We start from the raw sequence: 14,396 nt of genomic DNA on the forward strand, positions 1-14,396 counted from the left end.
AAACAACAGCTAAGCTTCAAGTTAAAAATATCTTCTTATTAATGATCATACTGAAACAAATAGAATAGAATGAAGTAGATGTAAGTAGACTACACAAGTAGCAGACTTGAAATTAGAAGGCTAACTGTTTAGTCTAGATTTTTTTTTAATTAATTAATTAATTTTTTTTAATTTTTACAATATTGTATTGGTTTTGCCAAACATCAACATGCATCTGCCACAGGTGTACACGTGTTCCCCATCCTGAACCCCCCTCCCACCTCCCTCCCCATACCATACCTCTGGGTCATCCCCGTGCACCAGCCTCAAGCTTCCTGTATCCTGCATCGAACCTGGACTGGCGATTCGTTTCTTATATGATATTATACATGTTTTAATGCCATTCTCCCAAATCATCCCACCCTCTCCCTCTCCCACAGAGTCCAAAAGACTGTTCTATACATCTGTGTCTCTTTTGCTGTCTCGCATACAGGGTTGTCGCTACCATCTTTCTAAATTCCATATATATGCGTTAGTATACTGTATTGGTGTTTTTCTTTCTGGCGTACTTCACTCTGTATAATAGGCTACAGTTTCATCCACCTCATTAGAACTGATTCAAATGTATTCTTTTTAATGGCTGAGTAATATTCCATTGTGTATATGTACCACAGCTTTCTTATCCGTTCATCTGCTGATGGACATCTAGGTTGCTTCCATGTCCTGGCTATTATAAACAGCGCTGCGATGAACATTGGGGTACACATGTCTCTTTTAATTCTGGTTTCCTCGGTGTCTATGCCCAGAAGTGGGATTGCTTTGTGAACTTGTGACGTTTAATCATTAGCCACTCAGAGTTTCATTTTACTTTCAATGAAAAAAATATATTTAGATGATCTGTCATTTGCTGAGTTCATTGTACAAAGGTAAAGAGTACACTCCAGCCCAAAGAAGTTTGATGTAAAATACTTACCAGATACAAAATAAATTACAGTCAAAGCCTTTATGGAAACCTAAATCTCTGACATTTAAAGGAGACATACTCTTCCAGGTCAGAAAATGGAAAGATGGGTGTAGAAACAGAATATTTTCTCCTAACAGCAGGTGGCAGATAAACACAACTCCAGTGAAACAATGTTACTTTAGTCTTATCTAGCTGATTTTCATCATTGGTCTGTCATTATATCAGAGGTGTCTCAAATTTGATCACTTGGGGACCATTTTCCTTTTCAGTAAAAACTGAAAGTGTGAAATGACAATAAAAATAACAGAGATACTACATTTTTAATTTAAAATTACTAGTAAGAAGGAAAACTGCAGCAGATCTCATGCAAATGATTAGGGGGAAAGAAGCAACAGACAGAAAAACCAGAAATAAATTATTGAGGGAAGGCTCAAATATTCTTTAATTCATGTTTTTTAAAAAAGAGAGAAATAAGATTCTAACTATAAATATTTAAATAAACACACAGAATCTCTTTGTCCCATAACTACATGCACAGAGAGATAATGTTTCTGATCAAAACTTCACCATCCTCAAGGTTTCTCTCAGAGCAAGTTTAACATCTTTGTTCCTTAAGCTGTAAATTAAGGGGTTCACCATGGGAACCACACTGGTGTAAAAGACAGAAGAGACTTTTCCCTTATTCATGGGCATAGAAGATGGTTTGAGTACACAAATGCACTTGATCCAAAGAACAAAGAAACAGCAAAGATGTGGGAACTGTGGGTGCTGAAGGCTTTAGACCTGCCTTCTGTGGACTTGATGTGAAGGATATTAGAGAGAATGAGGCCATAAGAAACAGGATGGTGAGACTGCACACAATGATATTGATTCCTGACACGATGACAATTTCCAGCTCAAGGATGCAGGTACTTGTGCAGGAGAGCTGGAGCAGAGGGCAGGTGTCATACAAATAATCATTGATAGTGTTTGCATCACAGAAGGTCAGACTCAGCACGTATACAGTGTGAACCATGGCACCAGAAAATGCCATCAAGTAGGAACCAAGCATAAGGCTGGAACACACTTTAGGGGACATGGCAATGTTTACAACAGTGGGTTACAGGTGGCCACATGGTCATCATAGGCCACTGATGTCAGCACATAGCATTCAGAAATACCAAAAAGTGAAGAAATAAAGCTGGGCCATGCATCCCATGTAGGAGATAATCTTCTTTGATATGATGTTGATCAGCATTTTAGGTGTAAAAACAGAATAATAACAGAGATCTATGAAGGACAAATTAAAGAGGAAAAAGAGCATAGGGACGTGCAGATGTGAACTCAGCCCAATTAGGATGATCAAGCTCAAATTTCCCATCACAGTGACCATATATGCTATGCTAAGTCACTTCAGTCGTGTCCGACTCTGTGAGACCCCATAGACGGCAGCCCACCAGGCTTCCCCATCCCTGGGATTCTCCAGGCAAGAACACTGGAGTGGGTTCCCATTTCCTTCTCCAATGCATGAAAGTGAAAAGTGAAAGTGAAGTCGGTCAGTCGTGTCCGACTCTTAGCAACCCCATGGACTGCAGCCTAACAGGCTCTTCTGTCCATGGGATTTTCCAGGCAAGAGTACTGGAGTGGGGTGCCATATACATTACCAGGAACAGGAAAAACAGGGGAAGCTGAAGAACGGATTGGTCTGTTAATCCCACTAAAATGAACTGAATCATGAAAGTCATTCCCTGGAGCCATTCTTCTCTAAAGGGATCTGCGAAAACAGGGGAGAAGGCTTACATAGAGAAAAAAGAGTATTTCTCACATCTCCTCATATAAAGTGATGTATGCTCTGGGATGGCCCAAATGGAACCCATAGAATTTATTTACCATTACTATGGAAATGAGTGGCATAAATTTCCCTTATAAACGCTTTACAAACTAAGTAGCAAAAAGCATCAAATTTTAGCCTTTTATACAAAAAGATAATGGTGACTCAGGGGAAAAGAATCCGCCTGCAATGCAGGAGACACAGGAGAGGCAGGTTTGATCCATGTGTTGGGAAGATCCCTTGGAGAAGGGAATGGTGACCCACTCCAGTATTCTTGCCTGTGGAAAATCCTATGGACAGAAGAGTCTGGCAGGCAACTGTCCATAGAGCTGCAAAGAGTCAAAAACGACTGAGAAACTGAACAACAAAGGAAAACAAGTGTGAACCAGGACACGTTTCCCTTCTCTCATCTCACCATTATTTCATTCACTTGGACCCTCTCCTCACCTCTCCTCTTCTTTTGGCAGCAACCCCAAAAGCCTGGTTTTTGCCTCTAGTGTACATGAGACTATACAGGGTAGGAATCAAGAATATTGCTTCCAATTAATTTTTTTTTTAAAGGCAAGAGGAACTAAAGTCTAGGAGAGCTTAAGCTATTCCATATCAGTTCAGTCTGTCAGTCATGTCTGACTCTTTGTGACCCCATGGACTGCAGCACGCCAGGCTTCCCTGTCCATCACCAACTCCCGGAATTTACTCAAACTCATGCCCATCGAGTTGGTGATGCCATCCAGCCAACTCATCCTCTGTCCTCCCCTTCTACTCCCACCTTCAATCTTCCCCAGCATCAGGGTCTTTTCCAATAAGTCAGTTCTTCTCATCAGATGTCCAAATGTATTGTCCAAAGTATTAAAGTTTCAGCTTCAACCTCAGTCCTTCCCTATATCACAGAGTAAAGGCTTAAAAGTAGAAGAAAGAGAGTTTCATCCACGTAGAGGGAACTTACTAAGAAACTGCATCTCTTGTGTCTGTAAATGATTCTAAACATTCCCTGCTCTTCCCTCAAGATTTCTCTGCAAGATTCAGTTGAATCTCTGGACTGCACAAATAAGAACTGAACTGTCATATCTTAGGTTTTCAGTCTCCATCTCAAACAAGGAAAACACAAATATAAATGGAATTCAGAAACTTACCCTCTTAAGGCAGAATATCCCAGGGCTTTCTTTTTGTTTTTATTCAATGGTCCTGGAAGGGCAATTTCAGATTCTGAGGATTTGGTTCATTGATTCAAAGAAAATGCCATCTGTGACTAATTTTTTATGTGCCCTAGAATTCTTTCAGAATTAGAGATCATAATTTTGATTATGATTTTCAGTCCTATCAAGCAGCAAAAAATAAATAAATGGTCACTACTATTATCACTTTGGCCACATAGGAAGTCAGTTCAGTTCAGTTCAGTTCAGTCATTCAGTTGTGTCTGACTCCTTGTGACCCCATGAACAACAGCACGCCAGGCTTCCCTGTCCATCACCAAGTCCCAGAGCTTACTCAAACTTACATCCAACAAATTGGTGATGCCATCCAACCAGCTCAACCTCTGTTGTCCCCTTCTCCTCCCATCTTCAATCTTTCCCAGCATCACGGTCTTTGCCAATGAGTCAGCTCTTCACATCAGGTGGCCAAAGTATTGGAGTTTCAGCTTCAGCATCAGTCCCTCCAATGAATATTCAGGACTGATCTCCTTCACAATGGACTGGTTGGATCTCCTTGCAGTCCAAGGGACTCTCAAGAGTCTTCTCCAACACCGCAGTTCAAAAGCATCAATTCTTTGGCACTCAGCTTTCTTTAGAGTCCAGCTCTCATGTCCATACATGACTACAGGAAAAACCATAGATTTGACTAGATGGACCTCTGTTCGCAAAGTATTGTCTTTGCTTTTCAATATGCTGTCTAGTTTGGTCATGGCTTTTCCTCTCAGAAGCAAGCGTCTTTTGATTTTATGGCTGCAGTCACCATCTGCAGTGATTTTGGAGTCCCCCAAAATAAAGTCTGTCACTGTTTCCATTGTTTCCCCATCTCTTTGCCATGAAGTGATGGGACCAGATGCATGATCTTAGTTTTCTGAATGTTGAGCTTTAAGCCAACATTTTCACTCTCAATTTTCACTTTCATCAACAGGCTCTTTAGTTCTTCTTCTCTTTATGCCATAAATGTGGTGTCATCTGAATATCTGAGGTTATTGAAGTCACAGAGGATTTAATGTGAATGTGATGATATAATGTACTCCAGTATAGATATGGCACCTTGTTCCATCTATTCCCCAGGGAACAGTTTCTATGTGTAATAGGGAACTAAGGGGATTGTATATATAATCTGTCTTTAGTTTCTTATAGACTCAATACTTTACTCAAGTTTTCCCTTTGCTGTAGGGATTGTTCATCCTCCAAGGAACAGCCAAAATTAATGACCATTTCCCATTAGCAAGACGGCAGAAGAGCAAGCCCTACAACCTCCTTCCCTGCATGAACACACCGATTCAAACAATTTATGTACAGATTCCCTCTGTAAAAAATCCAAAACTTAGTTAAAAGTTTCCTGCACACACTTCAAGCATGACACAATCCATGTCAAGAAAATGCAGGGTACATCTTGCCGTGTGCCTATGGTGATCCAAAACCATATGATTGAGACCAAATTCCCCAGTTCATAGATTCTCCCTGGGGAGAGAAAGAGATGCACAATATATCCAAAGCTCCAACTTTTCTAGGGGCCATCCAGAACACTGGCCTCTGTATAGTCTATGTGAGAAAGCTGAAGGGATATGGCATATGGCATAATTTAGCTGCCTGAGGTGAGAGAGAAGAGACACAGCAGTTTGAGCTGCTGCTGCTAAGTCACTTCTGTCGTGTCCGACTCTGTGCTACCCCAGAGACGGCAGCCCACCAGGCTTCCCCATCCCTGGGATTCTCCAGGCAAGAACACTGGAGTGGGTTGCCATTTCCTTCTCCAATGCATGAAAGTGAAAAGTGAAAGTGAAGTCGCTCAGTAGTGTCCAACTCTTCGCGACCCCATGGACTGCACCCTACCAGGCTCCTCCATCCGTGGGATTCTTCAGGCAAGAGTACTGGAGTGGGTTGCCATTACCTTCTCAAGTTTGAGCTAAAATTCACTGTAGCCACATTGGCTTAACATAGCTAGTAGTAGAAAATAGTTTTCCTAAACCTTCTCTTTGGTAAAGGAAAAGGTACACTGTTCAACCAATGACCCAGTTGATTTGAGCTGCCAGAGGAAATGACTAATCTCCTGTGTTAAGGGTCTATGGGATCCTGACATTCACCAGAGGCCTGGAGCTACTAAAAACAAATAAGTGGGTTATACTATCACAAGATTGAGAGGTCTGCTTTCTCTAGCCAAGTTTATTGAGAGGGTCAGCTCCTTTATAATGCTCATTTTAGTTCAGTTTACTCACTCAGTCGCGTCCAACTCTTTGCAACTCCATGAATTGCAGCATTTCAGGCCTCCCTGTCCATCACCAAGTACCAGAGTTTACCCAAACTCATGTCCATTGAGTCGGTGATGCCATACAACCATCTCATCCTCTGTTGTCCCCTCTCCTCCTCCCCTCAATATTCCCAGCATCAGGGTCTTTTCAAATGAGTCTGCTCTTCGCATCAGGTGGCCAAAGTATTGGAATTTCAGCTTCATCATCAGTCCTTCGGATGAACACCCAGGACTGATCTCCTTTAGGATGGACTGGTTGGATCTCCTTGCAGTCCAAGGGACTCTCAAGAGTCTTCTCCAACACCACCGTTCAAAAGCATCAATTTTTTAGCGCTCAGCTTTCTTTATAGTCCAACTCTCACATCCATATATGACTAATGGAAAAACCATAGCCTTGACTAGACAGACCTTTGTTGACAAAGTAATGTCTCTGCTTTTTAATATATTATCTAGGTTGGTCATACCTTTCCTTCCAAGGAGGAAGTGTCTTTTAATTTCATGGCTGCAATCACCTTCTGCAGTGATTCTGGAGCCCCAAAAATAAAGTCAACCACTGTTTCCACTGTTTCCCCATCTATTTGCCATGAAGTGATGGGACTGGATGCCATGATCTTAGTTTTCTGAATGTTGAGCCTCAAGCCAACTTTTTCACTCTCCTCTTTCACTTTCATCAAGAGGTGCTTTAGTTCTTCACTTTCTGCCATAAGGGTGGTGTCATATGCATACCATGTTATTGATATTTTTCCTGGCAATCCTGATTCCAGCTTGTGCCTCTTCAGCCCAGCATTTCTCATGATGTACTTTGCATATAAGTTAAATAATCAGGGTGACAATATACAGCTTTGACGTACTCCTTTTCCTATTTCAAACCAGTCTGTTGTTCCATGTTCAATTCTAACTGTTGCTTCCTGACCTGCATACAGGTTTCTCAAGAGGCAGGTCAGGGGGTCTGGTATTCCCATCTCTTGAAGAATTTTCCACACTTTATTGTGATCCACACAAAGGCTTTCGCATAATCAATAAAGCACAAATAGATGTTTTTCTGGAACTCTCTTGCTTTTTTGATGATCCAGCGGATGTTGGCAATTTGATCTCTAGTTCCTCTGCCTTTCTAAAACCAGCTTGAACATCAGGAAGTTCACGGTTCATGTATTGCTGAAGCCTGACTTGGAGAATTTTGAGCATTACTTTACTAGCATGTGAGATGAGTGCAATTGTGCGGTAGTTTGAGCATTCTTTGGCATTGCCTTTCTTTGGGACTGGAATGAAAACTGACCTTTCCCAGTCCTGTGGCCACTGCTGAGTTTTCCAAATTTGCTGGCACATTGAGTGCAGCACTTTAACAGCATCATCTTTCAGGATTTGAAACAGCTCAACTGGAATTCCATCACCTCCACTAGCTTTGTTCGTAGTGATGCTTTCTAAGGCCCACTTGACTTCACATTCCAGGATGTCTGGCTCTAGGTCAGTGATCACACCACCGTGATTATCTGGGTTGGGAACATCTTGTGCGACCTCTTCTTAATATCTTCTGCTTCTGTTAGGTCCATACCATTTCTGTCCTTTATTGTGCCCATCTTTGCATGAAATGTTCCCTTGGTATCTCTAATTTTCTTGAAGAGATCTCTAGTCTTTCCCATTCTGTTGTTTTCCTCTATTTCTTTGTGTTGATCGCTGAGGAAGTCTTTCTTATATCTCTTTGTGGCTAGTTCATGAGAATTAAAGTAGTTTTCTATTTTTGTCTACATGCAGACATGAATGCACAAAGACAAGGAAACATGAAGAAAAGAGCAATTACATTTAAAAAAAGACCGTTTCCAAGAAAGTGATCCTAAAAGTGGCCCTACTGAAATGGAGATACATGATTTACCAGACAGAGAATCTCTTTAACTATCATAAAGATGGTCACGTAGTTGAAGAACAACACATGAACAAAGTGGCTATTTTATTCTTTGAAGAGTACCAAACAGAAATCATGAAGCCAAAACACAATAATTGAACTGAAAAATTCACTAGGTCAAAATAGCAGACTAAACAAATATAAGAACGAGTTACAGAGTTTGAAAAAAGGATATCTGAAATAATTTAGTAAGTGGAACAAAAAGAAAAAAGAGTGAAAAGTTGTACCAAAAGTCTAAGATTTATGGGAAGTACTAATACCACATGGGCCACATATGCATTCCGTGGATCACCAAAGGAGAAAATGCAAGTGATGATCTAAAAGATTTCTCAAAGAAAAACTGGCTGAAAAAATCCTCAAGTCTGTGCAAGCAACTGGACATTCAGAACTAGGAAACAAAGACATCCCAAATAGGATGATCCCAAAGAAATCCACCACAAGGCACATTATAATCAAGTTAACAGAAGTCAAAGAAAGAGCTTTTCTTCAAATATAGTTGATTTACAATATCATGTTAGTTTCAGGTGTACAATATAGAGATTCAATATTTTTATAGATTATACCTCATTTAAATCTTTATGAAAATATTGACTGTATTCTCCATCTATATAATATACCCTTGTTGTTTATTTATTTTATACATACTGTCCTGTATCTTTTAATCCCCTACTCCTGTATTTCCCTTTCCTTTCCTCACTGGTAACCACTACTTTGGTCTCTGTATCTGTGAAAATGTTTCTATTCTGTAATATACATTTTTTTTCTTTTTATATTTCACACATAATTGATAACATATAGAATTGATCTTTGCATTATTTCACTGAACATACTATTCTTTATGGTCAACTACATAATTGCAAACAGCAGAATTTCATTCTTTTTCATGACATATATAAAACTCAGCCATTAAATGTATATGTGTATGTATGTATAATTCATCTGTTAATGGACACTTAGGTGACTGCCACATCTATGCTATTAAAAATAATGCTGCTATGAACACTAGTTTCATGTATTTTTTCATATTATTGTTTTTGTTTTCTTCAGATATATACCAATTGTTGGATCATATAGAAGTTTTATTGTTAGTTTTTGAAAAACCTCTGTAATTTTTTCCATAGTGGTTGCACCCGTTTGCGTTCCCAGGTTTTCTTTTCTCCATATCCTTGCCAATTTTTGTTATTTGTGTTAGTATTCATGATAGCCATTCTAACAAGTGTGAGGTGATAATCTCATTATTATTTTGACTTACATTTCTCTGTAGCTCAGCTGGTAAAGAATCTGCCTGTAATGCAGGAGACCCCGGTCCAATTTCTGGGCTGGGAAGATTCCCTGGAGAAGGGATAGTCTACCCATTCCAGTATTCTCGGGCTTCCCTGGTGGCTCAGATGGTAAAGAATCCACCTACAATGTGGGAGACCCGGGTTTGATCCCTGGGTTAGGAAGATCCCCTGGAGGAGGTCATGGCAACCCACTCTAGTATTCTAGCCAGGAGAATCCCCATAGACAGAGGAGCTTGGCGGGCTATAGTCCATGGGTCTCAAAGAGTCGAACATGACTGAGCAAATAAGCACAGCACAGCATTCCATTGTGCACATATACCACATCTTTTTTATAAACTCATTTCTTGATGGCCACTTTGGTTGCTTTGATTTCTTGGCATAATCTCACATTTTTCATTTTTAACCATTCTACTAGCTTATTTAAGTGGTTTGTCAACAGCATTTTCCATATATTTGCCTTTACCAGTGGAATTTTCTCTTCCTGTATTTCCTAATGTTCTTTCAGTCTTTTCTTTTTCAATAAAGAAGACATTTTAACATTTCTTATATGGTTGGCTTAATACTTATGAAAGCTTCTAGGTTTTGCTTGTTGGAGATGTTTTTATTTCTTCTTCAATGCTGAATGATAGCTTTGCTTGGAAGAGTATCTTAGGCTATAGCTTTTTACTTTCAGCACTTTAAATATATTATGCTACTTCCTCTGGCCTGCAAAGTTTCTTCAGAATAATCAGCTTATAATAGGTTTATGTGGATTCCCTCATATGAAATTCCTTATTTTTCTATTGCTACCTTTAATATTCTACTGTGATCTTAAATTTTGCCATTTTAAATATGATATGTATTGGTTTGGTTCTCTTTGGGTTCATCTTATTTGAGACTCTCTGTACTTCCCAAATCTAGATATCTGTTTCCTTCTTCAGGTTCAGCAAGTGTTCAGCCATAATTTCATTAAATATCTTTTTTTTTTTTTTTTTACCACTTTCTTGTTCTCTTCTGCTGCTGGGTCCACTAGAACACAAATGTTAGTCAACTTGATGTGTCACAGAGCTCCCTTAAGCTACTCATATTTTTAAAATTTTATTTGCATTTTTTTATTGTTTTAACTGGGCTATTTCCATTATTCTCTCTTTCATACCCACTTAGGCATTATCCTTTATCACTAATCTACTGCTAATTCTCCTCCAGTGTATTTTTCATTTTAGTTATTATAAACTTCAGTTAAGATTTTAAAATATATTTTATAGTTCCTTATTAAAGTTTCCATGGTGTTCATCTATTCCTTTCTACACTTTAGTTAGATACCTCGTTATGATTGCTTTGAACTCTATCAGGTAAACTATTTGTTTCCTTTCTGTTAGAGATTTAATGAGGTTTTTGCTGTTGTTCTTTTGTTTGAAACAAAGTCTTCTAACATCTCATTTTGCTTAATTTTCTCTGTCTCTATGACATTAGGTAAAGCAATTACCTATCCCAAGCTTGAAGGTGGTTTCTTGTGTGGGAATGTCCCTATGAAGTCTGTGAATATCCAATGGCTTTGCTGGGAGAACTGGATCTGAAGTGAGCATGGACTGTGTCTTCTCCTGGAGTATGAGGTCAGCCACTCCATTGGTGGGATGTAGGATGGAGTTGGTGGGACAAGAGCCAGAGCCGGGGTGAGCAATGGCTTCTCCAGTTTTCAATGGCTGTCACTACCCTGTCAGGTCCAGAACTGTAGCCTAAGGAGGTGGTGCAAGAGCCTTGAGAAACTGGGTTTCTCCTACATTTGATGGCAGTCAGTATTTTGGGACAGGACCAAGGCCTGAGAGCTTGGGGCTATATTTCTGTGTTGGTTTTTCCCCAGTGTGCATACCTTGGTTAGCAACTCTTTTCCCCAGTGTGGTTAGTGACTTGTTAGTGACTTTTCCCCACTTTTTCCCCAGTGTGCATGCCTTGGGTAATGACATCTTCATGACTTTTTCCCCACTTTTCCCCCAGTGTGCTCACCTTGAGTAGTGACTTGTTAGTGACTTTTCCCCCCACTTTTCCCCCCACTTTTCCCCCAGTGTGCTCACCTTGAGTAGTGACTTGTTAGTGACTTTTCCCCCCATTTTTCCCCCAGTGTGCTCACCTTGAGTAGTGACTTGTTAGTGACTTCCCCCCGCCCCCACTTTTTCCTCCTTTGTGCTTGCCTTGATTAGTGACTGAGTCATGGTGGAGGAGTTGGTGCCACAGCACAGAGCTGACCCTGCCCTCTCCCAATATGGAAAAGGATGTGCACTTTGGTGATAGTGTTCTCTTCCCTGGACGTAACTTCACTCCTCCTGGAGTGACTGCAGAGATATATGAGTTGACAATGGCTCAGTTGCAGGCTCAGTGTCCAAGTCAGCTAGCATCCCTCCAAGTGTGCACACTTTTGTTAGCGATGGTATCCTCCCCTTTAGTGGGCAGCAACCACAGGAGCATGAGAGGCTGGGGCAGGAGCTCAGTTAGGGCTGGGGAAGAGGGGATGCTGGGGTGGTAATTGCCAGCTGGATGGAGTCGCAGGCAGTTTTCAATCTGCTGCCTCCGTGAGCAGGTCTGGCACATGCTCTTCAAGAGCAAGGTCTCAGTTACTTGCAGTACTCAGGTAAATCTCCACTGGTTTTCAAGCCAGAAAGGGGGCTTATTTCCTGTTGTTAAACCCCATGACTGATGTGCCTAAACTCTGGCCCCAAATCCTTGCTCCTCCCGGGGTATTTTGCAGCTTGTGATGTCCCCTTCCTCTTCTCTATCCAGGTGAGAAGTATAGGTCCCATCCATATCATTTCTCTCCCCTTCCTGGCAGACTCCATACAGATCATTCTTTATAACCTTGGTTGTAGAACAGCTGTTCTGCTCTTGCCCAAGTGGATGTCAGCAAGAGTTTCTCTATATGTAGTGGTAATATGTTGTGTTCTTAAGGAAGGGTGAGCTTAGCATCCTACCAACCTGCCATCTAGAACTCCCTCCTCATTTTTTGTAGTTTAGATTGTTGTAGGCAATCTCCATGCAGAGGATCAGGCTCAGAAGAAAATTTAAATTATTTTCTGGTCTTTCTGAGCATGTATCATTCCAAGTACATGCATGGGGACTTTCTCATTATCTCTATATAGGCGTCTTGCTTTTTTTTTTTTTTTTTTTAGTATTTTACTGCGTATCATTTTTTTTTTTTTTTTTTTTTTTTTTTTTTTTACTTTAAAATAGTGTATTCATTTTGCCATACATCAAAGGGGGTTCAGGATTGGGAACACGTGTACACCCATGGCGGATGCATGTTGATGTATGGCTTATTACTTTTTAAAAGTCCTATCTTTAATGTCTGGCTCATGAAAGACCAAAAAGAGAAAATAATGATGACAGGGCAAAGTGTGTTGGCCTTTAAATTCCCTGGAAGTCACTTCAGCTGGATTAGGAGCAGCTTGTAGCCACGGTGGAGAGGTGCACCCACAGCGGCTGCTCCCCCTGTGTCTGCACATCTGGTTCAGAAGCAACAATCAGTAATCAGAGTACAGACACTGGATATGGGACGGGAAAGGTCCTACTTTCCCAAATTGGGTTCCATAAGCTCTAAGGAAGCTTCTCCTGCACATCTGCATGCCTGACATCCATGGAGAAAATATTTAAATTATCCCTTGACACATCACACTGAGGATTTTTAAGGTAGCATTTTTGCCTTTAATAAATTTTTTTAAAGCAACATCTTTTCCAGTAAAGACAGTGCAAAAATTTGTGTATTCACAAAATATTTCCTTCAAGATGTCATTATACTGTCAGCTGCACTTTGAAGTTTAGTAATTTAAAATCTGTATGGAAGTACTAGGGGCTTCCCTGGTGGCTGAGACACTAAAGAATCCACCTATGATGCAGGTTTGATCCCTGGGTCAGGAAGAACCTCTGGAGAAGGGAATTGCAACCCACTCCAGTATTCTTGCCTGGAGAATCCCATGAAGAGAGGAGTCTGGTGGGCTAATAGTCCATGAAGTTGCAAAGAGTCAGACATGACTGAGCAACTAAACACACACAAGGAAATATTAATAGATATGAAGGTCCACAAGAACAAAAATGATTTAATTGTTCCCAGGTTCTCCAGCTCTGTTGGTTTAACTGACAAAAATCAAATAACTTAAATTTGTGTCCTATCCAACAAAACACAGTTGAGCACCATAATATTTCTCGGGTCCTATAAAAAGGAAAGCAATGTCATAGGTAGGCTCTTTCATTATCCATCAGTTTACTCTCTAAATTTCTTCTTTCTAACTTGAGTTTCAAATGCCCTTAGTTATTTTATCACCTCTAGCTTCCCTCTTTCTCCCTTGTTCCAACTGTGACCATAGCATTTTCACCATCATTTCCCAATGCACTTCTACTTTATAGTCATGCACATTACAACTTTATCAAAGATTTATGGACCATGAAATACACATACAGTTCTGTGTAGAAGGACAGAATTTCAGAATAAAATTTGTTTCCTACATTTCGTGACCAGTTTCCACAAACTATCTCTTATTTTTTGGCTGTGCATTGCTGAAGTATGTCCTAATGACATGATTCTGGATTCCTTTCTCACCCGTGTTCTGTCCTTTTAATTAAAACAACAACAACAACAACACTTTCAAACACCCCAAATTCAGTTCTCTTAATTTTTCAGAATAAGTAACTCCCTATTTGAGTCAATCATCCCAACAATATACTAGTCCAAAAGGCATTCCTTTCCCACCTAAAGAAAACCATGAACACTTTGGCTAAACTAAAAAACAACAAAAGAAGCACATAGCATGAAGGAAATTCATATACCCCCCTTGAAAAAATAACAGTCAATCTTCAAATTAAAAATATTTTCTCATAGTATGGTCTTAATGAAACAAATAGAATAGACCAAAGTGAAAGTAAGTACAGAAGTCATAGACTTGAAATTAGAAGGCTAACAGTTAAGTCTAGATATTTTTATGAAGCTGTGACATTAAATCATTAACCATTCTGAACTTCATTTTACCATCTGTGAAATAAATATATTTATATGAT

The 14,396-nt window shown here is 40.0% G+C and overlaps 1 pseudogene; it reads right to left on the bottom strand.

The window, feature by feature from the left end:
• On the bottom strand, nt 1,499-2,315 carry OR8B65P (olfactory receptor family 8 subfamily B member 65, pseudogene; annotated as a pseudogene).

The sequence above is a fragment of the Bos taurus genome, chromosome 29, assembly GCF_002263795.3.
Source record: "Bos taurus isolate L1 Dominette 01449 registration number 42190680 breed Hereford chromosome 29, ARS-UCD2.0, whole genome shotgun sequence".
Taxonomy (NCBI): Eukaryota; Metazoa; Chordata; class Mammalia; order Artiodactyla; family Bovidae; genus Bos; species Bos taurus.